Raw genomic sequence first — 10,708 nt, forward strand, 5'->3', positions numbered from 1 at the left:
AGCCTCATCTTTCTCCCGTGGAGCAGCTGGTAGTTTCGAACCGCTGACCTTAAGGTTCGCAGCCCGATTCGTAACCACTACGCTACCATAGAGTCAGTACCAATTCATAGCGACCATATGCACAGCAGAACGAAATACTGCCCCATCCTGGGTCAACCTCACAATAGTTGGCACAGTTAAACATTGTACCACCTCAAAGTCAATTTGAACCACAAGACTGGTGGTTCAAACTCACCAGCCACTTTTCAGAAACCCTATAAAGGGTTGATATGAATTGGAACTGACTAGATGGCACAAAACACAACAGCAAGTATTTTTCTCACTTATTCTTATGTATAAAGACTGTTGGAGGGAAAAGAATGGAGTTCTAATTAATTACTTTGCATATAGAACTCAGCTGGAAACTAAAATATTTAATACAGTATTGGAGAGTTTATAAAATAGTATACAACTTTGGAAGGATGTGGGTTATAAAGACACATCAATAGTAATAAATGATGAGCCGATTAACATCAATGCTATGCTTAGCTTATGCATATATCAAAAGTATATGTAATAAGATCTTTTTTTATACATTATGAATCAAGCCCATTCCAAACCCACTGCTGTGGAATCATTTCCTACTCACAGTAACCCTATAGGACAAGGTGAAACTGCTCCACGGTATTTGTAAGACTCTAAATCTTTACAAAAGCAGATTGTCTGGTGGGTTTGAATTTTCAACCTTATGATCATCAGTCAAACATCTTAACTGCTGTCACTGAGGTCCCATGCATTATCAGTATAATAATTTAGTAGAAACAGAAATTAAGAATATGCTCAATTATTAATTATCCTAAAAAGTCTAAGTGATTATTTTGTAAATTCTGAAAATATACAAAATCTGCTTTACAGTTTCTTAAAATAAGAAACTTTAAGACTCATCATACTATTTTTTTAAAACTCAGTCAACAATTATGTAAATATATATGGAAATTTCCCTGGAAATGTTTCATCCTTTATGATTTCAACCAATGTGGTCCTATACACTAATAGGGTTTATTTTACTTTTTTAAGAAATCACTTCAAAATCCACTGAAATTTTTATAGAGATATTTATAAAATTAATTATGAAGTCATGAATGTTTTTTACTGAAAGATCTATAAAACTTTATAAGCGGCAAGTTTACATTGATTTCAATAAATCTCATGTAACAAACATTTTTCAAAATTCTGTATTCAAAACATTCCTGTAGAAAAAAACTTTCTTTCAAAAGGTAGCTATTTTTTCACTAGTTGTTAAAAATCCTCCATTACTTTGAAAGGACAGATAATATTTACTTTTTTGGAAAACATTTTCTAATTCTCATACAGCAAGTCACTTGTCATGATAAAATAGGTGAAGACATTTTAAGTACTTTCACTTGTAAATTAGTTTGTTATTAGTTACTGTCAAGTCATCTGTGAGACTCATGGTGAACTTTGTTGATGTCATTGTTAAGTGGTTTTGAGTCAGTTTTAACTCAAAGGGACATCAGATGTGATTTTGAGTCTGTACATCTTTGCTGGAACAGGAAATCTTATCATTCTCCTGAGGAGCAGCTGGTAAGTTAGAACCACCAACCTTGTTGTTCGCAGTTCAGTGCTTACTGTACAAATATGTATAACAAAAACATTGGTGTTACAGCAATCATGTCAATTTCTCTCATGGGCACTTACCCTTATTTTCTTTGACTCTGAACTTTACCAAACATGATGTCATTTTCTAGTGTTTAGTCTTTTTTGATGTTGTATTCAAAGTAAGTAAAATAAAGTCTTTGGATCCTGGCTTTTAAGGAGCATTATAGCTGTACTTCATTTAAATGTATTTTTCTGACAGTCCTTGTTATATTCAATGTATTTTACCAACATTAAAATCCAAATGTTTCAATTGTGTTGGCTGATAACTAGGATAAATTAACAAAAGTTTCTTTTCATTTGTTTTCTTTGGTTTTTAATACTGAAATTACCTAATTCACCAGCAAATATTTAGGTGATCAGATGACTGTCATGATCTTGATCTGTTTTATTACTAAGTATTGAAATTTATTTATTGTTTAAAATTGTGAAGTTTATAAATGTATGCAATTATAAAAAAATAATAATTGAAAACCAAACAACCACTTTTTATTGTGAATTTCTCATTCTTTCTTCAGGCTACCTCAGTTACTGGAGGTCTGGTATAGCACTGTAGAATAAGCATTTGACTGCCAACCATAAGGTTGCTGCTTCAAACCCACCAGCCTCTCATTGGAAACCCTATGCATTAGAGGGTTGCTGATTTAGAAACAACACTACAGCACTTAGCAACAACAACAAATACTGGTTACCACAAAATGCTATAATGCTTAACCATCTAATAAACAGTTCAAAAAAGAGTGCCAATGTTAGAAAGAGTGCTAATATCAATCCTTATGTTAAATATTTGCAAATATAAATCTTTTCCTTATTTTTATAAATAAATAAAAATCTTAAGATATATGTTTTTTCATGTCAATAGATTTTCTTTCCTAGAGACAACTGAGGAGCTCTGGTAGCATAGTGGTTACGAATCGGGCTGTGAACCTAAAGGTCAGCAGTCCGAAACTACCAGCTGTTCTATGAGGCTTTCTGCTCCCGTAAAGATTTACAGCCTTGGAAACCCTGTACAGGGTAGCTAAGGGTTAGAACCAACTCGACGGCACTTAACAACAACAACAACAACAGAGACAACTGAACTAGGAAAAAATATTTGAGCCCATAGGAAGAAGAAATATAACATAAGAAATTAAGTTTAAAGAACGGACAAGTAAAAAGAAAAGGAAAAGATAAAGCCTGAATGTAGATGACATTTTCCTATTACCACACCTCAAACAACATATAACTCCAGAAGAAAGCACAACAACAATAAAATACAAAATATTAGAAATGAGGTTTAAGATTTGAGGAGACAGGAAGCTTCAGTAAAATCTCAAAGTAGGTAGCCCCAAACTCCTGTTCCTCCATAAATTTTCTGAATCAACTTTGTCAAAACTTGGCCAAAACAGTCAAAGTTTTACAGAAGCAAGGAAATGCTGAAAAAAATCAAGTTAAAGATGGCAGGAAAGCCTTGTGGCATCTTTATGGGCTCTTCAGCCACTTAGCCTAGACTCCGGAAACAATGGAGGATTAAAGTTAGAATACTACCTTTCTTGTGTGGAGCTCTAGTCAATGGTTCTGCAAGGAACAATCAGAACTTATTTTCAAATTATTATATTTGCCTATTTAATCCAAATAGGTTCTAAACATAGAGCTGAGGCAGGCAGTACTCATTTCTGTTCTGCTAATCTGGGAAATTACTCAGGACAAAAACAAAAACCAAAAAAAAAAAAAAAATGTGAGCACTGTTTAAAAACATAATAAAGCAATTAGAAAACCTTTAGTGGTATTGTTCTTAGGTGCCATTGAGTCGACACCAACTCATAGCGATCTTATGCACAGCAGAACGAAACACTGCCCGATCCTGGGCCAGCCTCACCACTGTTCCCATGCTTGTGTCCATTGATGCTTCCAGTTGGCTATTCCATCTAGTTGGGGTTTTCTTCTTTTTCTCTGACCCTCCACCTTACCAAACATGATATCCTTCTACAGTGACTAGTTCCTCCTGACAATATGTCCGAAGTATGAGAGACAAAGTTTGGCCATCTTGGCCTCAAAGGAGCACTCCTCCAGAACAGATCTATTGGTTTTTTGGCACTCCATGGCATGATCAATATTCTCTTCCAACATCATAACTCAAAAGCATCAAATCTTCTACAGTCTTACATATTCACTGTCCAGCTTTCATATTCATATTCATATACCATGGCTTGGATTAGGCACACATTAGTTCTCAAGCTAACATCTTTCCTCTTCAACACTTTCAAAGGTCTTATGCAGCAGATTTGTCTAATGCAATACATCGTTTGATTTCTTGACTGCTGCTTCCATGAGTAATGATGGTTGATCAAAGAAGAATGAAGTCCTTGACAACTTCAATCTTTTCTCCATTGATAAGAATGTTATTTATTGGTCCAGTGGTGAGGATTTTGGTTTTCTTTACATTGAGATGTAATCCATACTGAAGGCTGTGCTCTTTGATCTTCACCAGTAAATATTTTAATTCCTCTTCACTTTCAGCAAGCAAGATTGTATCATCTGCATATCGCAGGTTGTTAATGAGTGTTCCTCCAATACTGATGCCACGTTTTTCTTCATAGAACCCAGCTTATTAGATTATTTGCTCAGCATAAAGGTTAAATAAGTATGGTGAAAGAATACAACTTTGTAATACACCTTTCTTAATTTTAAACCATTCAATGTTCCTATGTTCTACTCAAACATTTGTCTCTTAGTCAGTCCATTGAGCACAATTAAGTGTTCCGGAATACTCATACATTGCAATGTTGTCCATAGCATGTCATGAACCATACAGTTGAAAGCCTTTGTGTAGTCAATAAAGCACAGGTAAACATCTTTCTGATATTTTCTGCTTTCAGCCAAGATCAATCGGACATCAGCAATGATATCCCTCATTCCACGGCCTCTTATGAATCTGTCTTGATCCTCTGGAAGTTTTCTGTCAATGTCTGATTGTAGCATTTAGGTATTATCTTTAGTAAAATTTTACTCACGTGGGATATCAAAAAGATTGTCTGATGAGTTCCACATTCCCTTGGGTCACCTCTCTTTGGAATGGGAACAAATACAGATCTCTTCCAATCAATCTGCCAGATAGTCATCTTCAAAATTTCTTGGTAGAGATGAGTGAGTGCCTCCTGGGCCACCTCACTTTCTTGAAATATTTCAGTTTTTATTCCATCAGTTCCTGGTGCCTTGTTCTTTACCAATTCCTTCAATGCACTTTGGACTTCCTCCCTGAGTATCATTGGCTCTTGATCATATGCTACCTCTTGAAACGGTTGAACAGTAACCATATCCTTTTGGTACAGTTACTCTGTGTATTCCTTCCATCTTCTCTTGATGCTTTCTACATCATTCAATGATTTGCCCAGAGAATATTTCAATAATGAAAGTCGACACTTGAATGTTTTCTTCAGTTCCCCAAGCTTGAGAAATGCTGAGTGTGTTCTTCCTTTTTGATTTTCTGCTTCCAAATATTTGGCTTTATCTTCTTGAGCTGATCTTTGAAATTTTCTGTTCAGCTCTTGGACCTCCTCATGTCTTCCATTTGCTTTAGCATTTCTACACTAGAGAGCAAGTTTCAGAGTCTCTTCTGACATCCATTTTGATCTTTTCCTTCTTTCTTGTCTTCTTAATGTCTTTTTACTCTCTTCATATATGATGTTCTTGATGTCATCCCACAACTCTTCTGGTCTTTGTATTTAGTGTTTAATGTATCAAATCTGTTCTTCAGATGATGTCTAAATTCAAGTGGGATATATTCAAGGTCATATTTTGGTTGTCATGAACTTGTTACCATTTTCTTCAGCTTCGGTTTTAATTTGCATAGGAGTAATTGATGGTCTGTTCCACAGCCTGCCCCTGGCCTTGTTTTCACTGATGATATGGAGCTTTTCCATCTTCTCTTTCCACAGATGTAGTCAATTTGATTTCTATGTGTTCCATCTGACAAGATCCATGTGTATAGTCATCTGTTATGCTGTCTAAAGAAGGTATTTGAAATACACAAATCATTGGTTTTGCAGAATTCTATCATGCATTCTCCAGCATCATTTCTAGCACCAAGACCAAATTTTCCAACTACTGGTCCTTCCTCTTTGCTCCCAACCTTTGCATTTCAATCACCAGTAGTGAGTAATACATCTTGATTGCATGTTTGATCGATTTCAGATTGAAGAATTTCATAGACTTATTCTATTTCATCCTCACTGGTTTTAGTAGTTGGTGTCTAAATTTGAATAATAGTGGTATTAACTGGTCTTTCCTATAGGCACATGGATATTATCCTATCACATACAGCGTTGTACCTCATGACTGATCTGGATATGTTCTTTTTGACAATGAATGCAACACCATTCCTCTTCAATTTGTCATTCCCTGCATAGTAAACCATGTGGTCATCAGATTCAAAATGGTCAATACCAGTCCATTTCAGCTCACTAATGCCTAAGATATCGATGTTTATGTGTTCCATTTTATTTTTGATAACTTCCAATTTTCCCAGATTCATACTTTGTATATTCCATGTTCCAATTTTCAAGTTGTTGGAACATGGTGTTTAAAGCTGTTTCTCTTCATTTTGAGTTGTGCTCCATCAGCAAATGAAGGTTCTGTGGGCTTTTCTCCCACGAGCTTAACTCCATTCACATCATTATGGTCAACTCTACTTTGAGCAGGCATCTCTTCCCCAGTTGCATTTTGAGTGCCTTCCAACATGAGAGGCTCACTTTCTAGCACCATATCTGACAGTATTTCTCTGCTATTCATAAGGTTTTCAGTGACTAAGGATTCAGAAGTAGTTCGTCACTCTTTCTTCCTACTCTGTCTTTGTCTGGAAGCTCATCTGAAACCTGTCTACCATGAGTGACCCTTCTGGTTATTTAAAATACTGGGGGCATAGCTCTCAGAATCACAGCAATTCACAAGCTACCACAGTACGGCAGACAGATGAGTGGTGGCTGTTTGGTATTATGTCGAAACTGTCGCTTTAAATTTCTAGGAGATCTGTGTGCCTGCATAGTAGAACACTCCGGGAGTGAGGTGGCATATCCATTCACTCAGGTATACCCTCTCGTTACCTTAATGAAAGTGCATAGTCAGGGAGAGACCAATGAACAATGGACAGATACCAAAAAAAAAGAATGTCCACACCTGTATCTCCTCGGTTCTGTCCGGCGTTTGTGGCTGTTCTGAGCCTTCCCCCACTTTTTGTCTCCCAAGTTGGCAGCTCCTGGAATAGCTGAGCATCTTGAATTAGAAAGCAATGGATTTCTTGATTCTCCTACAAATTCCTCAAGCTATAAGCCTTTCAATCTTTTAAATATTCCTTTATATGTGGTTCAGAGTTCTAGCACCATCCCTGAGCCTGCTTTGCCCAGCATTCTGTGTTGTTATTGATGGAGCTCCTCACTACACATCTACCCAATCTGCCATCTTGAACATCAAAGGGCACATTCTGCAAGTCTGCCTCCTGGCTGCCAGCTCTCAGTCCCTCTCTTTCCATGAATCTGGAGTCCTCTGGTGCTTCCTCTCTCCATGTCACATCCCTGCCTCCATCGCTGGTGTCTCTGCTTCTCTGGAAAAGGTCACACATGCCGCTTGTGCTCTTCTCCGTTGATGGTCTTAGGGTTCTCTATTTCTAGACTGTAAGATTAACCACTCCCCATTTTTTTTATGAAACTTTGACCTTTACAATTGTGACAGTCGCAATTAGTCATGTCAACAATTACTTACTATTGAATCATAAGAATCTTATCCCCATCTCTTTTTTTTATACATCATGTATAAGGTGAAAAATAAAGAATAGGTTATTTTAGACTCAATAGATATTTCAGACACAAACATAATAGATCTTATGCCACCTATATCCAACCTTAGAAATTTAATAAACTCCATTCTAATCACATTCTTAAGCATATATATAAATGACAAATAAAGGAAACAGGAAAAACAAAATAACTTCCTTTGCTTTTAAAAAACAGCTGAGAGTCAATAGAAAACTTTTGCTAGAAATACCAAAAAAAATATTTTTCACAGGATCTAATATGCCTTCCTTGGCATTAAGGCCCATTTGTTTTGTCACCTTAATACAGTCATATTTTTATTCTTTATAAAAACCCAGTCTCAGTAAAAAAAAACAGACATTAAACACGTTAATTTTTAAGTCTCATCACTAAAAATGTAAGTAAAATATAAACACCAATGCCCTCCTAAACATTCTTCACTATAACTTGTTTTCACTTGAATGGATAATTGCTCAGATCAGCAGAACTGTCTCCACCGTGGTCTGATTTGGTCATCAACATTCCTGTTTTCAATTAAAAGGATGTTTTATGAACTGACATGGGACTGCTTGAATCAAGAGAACATTTCTGAGCAGCTTCTGAGAAAACTTTTTAACAAGTTGATGATAGATCTAGGGTCTTCACATCACATAACAGCATTGCCAGACACAATCATGTTAGCTCCTGCCTCTGTATACTTACAGCTAGTGTCAGGAGCTATGCCACATTGATCCCAATGTCCAAAGATGGGAATTGGGCCCTCAATCAGTGAACCTTGGACATCATGTCATCTATAAATTTCTGCCCTCCAAAGCCAGGCCCTACTGTCAAAACCAAAGCCATATCTATAGATTAGCCAGCCTATGGTGCCAAATACTCAACTGTACTACCTGGTTTGATCACAAGACCAACCTTTGTCACATTCTCAGGAATGTCTCTAATCAGTAGCCTCAAAAAGAAAGGTATATTGATTAGACCGAATGATAGCCATTGGCTTTACCCACCATTCTGGCCTAGACACCATCATATACATATCAACGAAAGGGTCCTGGCCTAGCTGATTTCAGAGCTTTATACCACAGGGTGACCAAAGGTACTGTTGGGAACAAAATGCCTGCCCATTACATCCAGGTGCAGATAATTGGCACTGGACTTCAACATCCAGAGGCACTTGTCCCCTAAATTGACAAGGTCATTGTTAAGGATGGATGGGACAATCTTGCAGCCAGATGCCATGGTGCCAGTTCTAAGAGATAAGTCCCCCATCTCTTTTTACAAGACCCATCTAAACAAGATGAAAATTATTCAGTGGGGACTCTATCTTCCCTCACACACTCTTCCCTAGCATCTTGAAAGATGAGAAGATAAATATTCATGAAGCCAAAAGTACCCCAGGAAGTCTAGACCCCAAAAGAAAATCACCAAAACATATAATAATCAAGCTCTCCAAAATCAAAGACAAGAAGAAAATCTTAAAAGAAGCCAGGGAAAAGAGAAATTTACTTACAAAGGCAAGTAAATCAGATTAAGCTCTGACTATTCAGCACAAACCCTTCAGGCATGAAGGCAATGGGGAGACATGTACAAAATCCTAAGAAAAATAAACTGCCAAGCAAGAATCATTTATCTAGCAGAACTGTCAATCAAATACTATGATGCAATCAAAACATTCCAGGATAAACAGAAGCTAAGAGATTTTGTCAAAGTCAATCCAGAACTTCAAAACATCTTAAAGGGAGTTATTTGGACTGAAAACCAACAAGACCAGACAACCACCAGAGATTGACAGGCCTGACAACACCACCTGAAACTCAGATGACAAATAGCAGAGTCCAGAACAGAACAAAATTACAACAATGAATTCAAGGGAGCTGGGAGGTCAACATAAGATCAAAATAATAGCAATGTCAAAGAAGGAGAAAATGTAGGAACAGAGATCCAGGAGGAGAGAATGTCAGGTAGATTATAGGATACAATAGATTCTCTTAAATGGAGAGAAAAGTTAATAGACTATAAAGTAACCCCAAAGAAAGTTAATACTACAGAATTTACCATGAAAATGAACTTTCAAGCAGAACAAGCAAACATGAAAACTAAGAAAAAAACCAACAAGAAATAGCACAAAAACCACAAACTCAACACAAGAAGGCATACAGAACAAAGGAATGAACAGCACTACCAAAAAATTAACATAATGCCAGCAATTGATTTATACCTATCAATAATTACAGTGAATGACAATGGATTAAATGCACAAGTGAAGAGACAAAGAGTGGGAGAATGGATAACAAAATAAGACCCTTCAACATGCTGCCTGCAAGAGACACACCTTACACACAAAGTCAAAAACAGACTAAAAGTTAAAGGATGGAAAAAAAATATACCAAGCTAACTGCAACAATAAACAAGCATGAGTGGCAATACTAATCTCTGATAAAGTAAACTTTAAGACAAACACCAGCATAAGAGATAAAGAAGGACACTATCTCATGATCAAAGGGGCAATTAAGCAAGACAATGAGATATCATCTCATAAAAGCATTAACAGCAAAGTTAAAAAAAAAAAAAAATGCTGGTGAAGGTATGAAGATACTGAGATATTCCCACAATGTTGGTGGGACTGTTCAACCACTGTGTAAAATGATATGGCATTTTCTTTATTTTATTATGATTTTTTCTTCCCCGTGTGTCTGTTCAGATGCGTCTCCTAGGGAGGGATAGTCTTGGACTCGTCAGGGCTAACTCTGAAGATTTGGAGCAGGACCCACCCAAAGGGAGATAATGCAATGATTCCCCCTTCTTTAATGGGGTTCACAACTTCTGGACTCACCTCTGTGCAGCTCCATCTACTAGGAGTCTGGGAGTTTCCATGAGAGTGTAAGAGGTGGGGACCAGCCTCGCCTCTGTTCATTAGGAGAGTGTGAGGTACATGAAAAAATTGCACCTTTATCTCTCCGAGCCACAGGTATATTTCTACAATGCCAATATGTTTTCTTGTCACTGAAGTCACTCACAAAGTTCAAGATGGTTGTACAATCTCTGGTTAGCTGGCACAAGTCATCAGGTTTACTGGATCTGCTCAGCTCTCTCTCCTAGTAAACATTCAATCCATTTCCTTATTCCTTCATCTGAAGCTCAGAGTTCCAAGACTATTGTCTGCATATGTTTCATTTGGTTTTCCATATCTTTCTTGTAGAGGATCTGTATAAACTTTTGGCTAGTCCACCACTTTGCCACCTCCCTCAGAAGTAAATTGTTGTTGTTGT

At 36.9% G+C, this 10,708-nt stretch overlaps 1 pseudogene; it reads right to left on the reverse strand.

Annotated features, from left to right (window-relative positions):
* Positions 1 to 7,976: 7,976 nt before the first annotated feature.
* LOC102828526 lies at positions 7,977 to 8,678 on the reverse strand (annotated as a pseudogene).
* Between the last annotated feature and the right edge of the window lie 2,030 nt (positions 8,679 to 10,708).

Source organism: Chrysochloris asiatica, unplaced genomic scaffold (assembly GCF_000296735.1).
Source record: "Chrysochloris asiatica unplaced genomic scaffold, ChrAsi1.0 scaffold00043, whole genome shotgun sequence".
In the NCBI taxonomy this organism is placed as follows: domain Eukaryota; kingdom Metazoa; phylum Chordata; class Mammalia; order Afrosoricida; family Chrysochloridae; genus Chrysochloris; species Chrysochloris asiatica.